At 36.7% G+C, this 2,500-nt stretch overlaps 1 protein-coding gene across 2 annotated transcripts in view; it reads left to right on the top strand.

The window, feature by feature from the left end:
• LOC149050445 (uncharacterized) overlaps positions 1-2,500 on the top strand; it is a 13,100-nt gene that overhangs the window by 7,201 nt on the left and 3,399 nt on the right. For both annotated transcript variants that reach the window (XR_016184503.1, XM_089198711.1), the window contains exons 2-4: positions 638-1,096; positions 1,184-1,362; positions 2,346-2,500. The exon at positions 2,346-2,500 is cut by the window's right edge. The gene's annotated coding sequence lies outside the window, so the exon portion shown is untranslated. The remainder of the gene's footprint in view (positions 1-637; positions 1,097-1,183; positions 1,363-2,345) is intronic.

Raw genomic sequence — 2,500 nt, 5'->3', positions numbered from 1 at the left:
CGCAAGACTTTAATATTAATTGCCCGAGTCATGCAGAGAGAATTCCTTTTTTAACAGAGAACACAGCTATAGGAAAACAAGTGAAAAACTTCATGACCGATTACAAATCAATAATTATTGATCACATCTTTACTAGCAGTATGAACAATGTTTCATCATACATCTCATTTAAGGAACATTTTTTTTTTCTGACCTTAAATTAGTTTCTACATTAATCAAGACCAAACCTACCACTTGAAATCATTTATAAAGGGCAATTGCTATAGCATAGCTGTTGTAAGTTATCAGCACTTCAAGCTATTATCAAAGTTAAGTTCTTGGACTTATAGACATATAAGATCAACCTACATGTAATATTGAACACTCAGCCTAAACTCCGCTCATTCTATGTGAAAATCAAAAGTTTCAAACACGGTAAGTATTATAAAAATATTCAAGACCTCATACTTTTATCTCTAATTTCTTATGTGACCAGAAATAACATGTTTCTATCACCTTTTATTTTGTTAGTTTAGTTAAAATAATGTACAACATGAAGGAATAATATTGTTATTATTATTTGGGCCAACTATCCTTCTCATCTACACATTCCAATTTTCTGCTAGTTTCAAATAATTTTTTGCTTCCTTCCTTTCAGTGTCAAAGAAAAGAAACTTCACTGATACCTTCTAAAGCCCGGCGCACACTAGAGCTATCAGCTGAGCTGAGCTGAGCATCACTCGTGGCTGTTGGTGTAAGCTGTTTCCTCAAGTGTGCAGTGTCATGTTCTGCGATTTTTGTCACGCATGCCATGAGCTCAGAATATTCAACATGTGGAATAATTTCGTGCTAGAGTGAACATTGACTCACAGTGAGCGCGCGTTTTGAGCTATCAGCTCAGGAATCAATGCGAACACGCATGCCTCCTTGCCATGTTTTATTGAAGTCAAGATGGCGGCAAACAACTCGATAGTTGCTGATGCAGTGCTGGAAGATAAATTAGCTGATTTATGGCCCGATTATCCTTGTCTTTACGATGTCCGGTGTCCAGAATTTAAGAATCGGGAGTTACGAGATAAAGCGTTTCAAGAACTGGCCGAAAAACTTGGAACAACATGTAAGATAATTCAAAATTTTATTAGTGTAAAAAATACCAATATTTGGGGCCCTTTTGACCGGACAGCAATTCAATTATTCATTCTAGGTGAGTGGGTCAAAGCTAAAATCGGGGCCCTGAGAAACATCTTCAGCAAAGCGAAGAAGCCCCCAGCTAGTGGAAGTGCAAGAAAAAACCCAACAAAGCGCACTCAATGACTACTTGAAAAACTCCAGTTTCTAACATCTCATGTGGCAACTCAGGCTTCAATTTCAAATATTGATTTGGTAAGTAAATACATTAAAGAAATAAAGGCATTTACAGTTTACATATATATATATATATATGTCAAGAGTAAGAGAGTATAAAATTCATAGTGTAGTTAATAATAGTGTAATTGTTACAGAAAATATATACATGTTTGTGTAAGCAATATGGCTAAGCAACCATACTGCTTTGCCAAGGGACAGATCCATAATTGTTAAAATAATCTGTCAAAAGTACCCTTTGAGTCTTGGCATCCTTTGTCGCATTGTGGAGGGTGGTTGGTTGTATATTGGTCAAAACTTGGTCGTTCCTCCAGGTCCCTTTTACCAATGTATGATCTGTGTTTTCAAGGTCTGCAGCTGATGTGTAACTTGCTTTGTTTTTTTCAACCATTAAATTGTGCAAGCAACAAGCTGCAAAAATTATGTCCGTGACTTTGTCAGGTGATAGTTTAATTGTTGTTAAGAATACCCTCCACCTATGAGCTAAAATGCCAAAGGCATTTTCAACAACTCTTCGTGCTCTGGACAATCTGTAATTGAATATGCGCTTCTCTTTCTCCAAATTCCGATAAGGGTATGGCTTCATTAAACGGGTATTTAAGGGACAGGCATCATCCCCAACAATATGATATGATATCTTCGTTGATATCCCTTGTAATGCAACTGCATCTGGGAGATCTAAATAGTTTGTTCTTAGTGCTTTATTCAATGCAGAATCAGCAAAAACCCCAGCATCACCTGTTCTGCCAGCTGCTCCAACATCAATATAAATAAATTTATAATTTGCATCAACCATGGCAAATAAAATCACACTAAAAAAGTGCTTATAGTTGAAGAACTCAGAGCCTGTATCAGCTGGTTGTTGAATAGCAATGTGCTTCCCATCAATGGCTCCCAAACAGCATGGATAATGCCACTTCATATTAAATTCTGATGCAATTTGTAGCCAATCTTCTTTATTGTTCGGGGTCTAGAAAATAAAATATTTGTTTAATTTTTAGGATTCCCATGGCAGTTGTAGTACTCCATCCTCAGAGATAAGTTTTGAAGGAAATGATGAGGGTGAAGATGATGATTTCCCTGATCAATTCATTCTAACCAGCCCAACCAATCAAACTGAGGAAAGTGGTGATCAGAGCACTGTAAGATCAACAAG

The sequence above is a fragment of the Pocillopora damicornis genome, chromosome 2 (genome assembly GCF_964200805.1).
Source record: "Pocillopora damicornis chromosome 2, jaPocDami1.2, whole genome shotgun sequence".
In the NCBI taxonomy this organism is placed as follows: Eukaryota; Metazoa; Cnidaria; class Anthozoa; order Scleractinia; family Pocilloporidae; genus Pocillopora; species Pocillopora damicornis.
The sequence above is the reverse complement of the archived record's forward strand: the minus strand, read 5'-3'. Positions and strand labels throughout refer to the sequence as shown.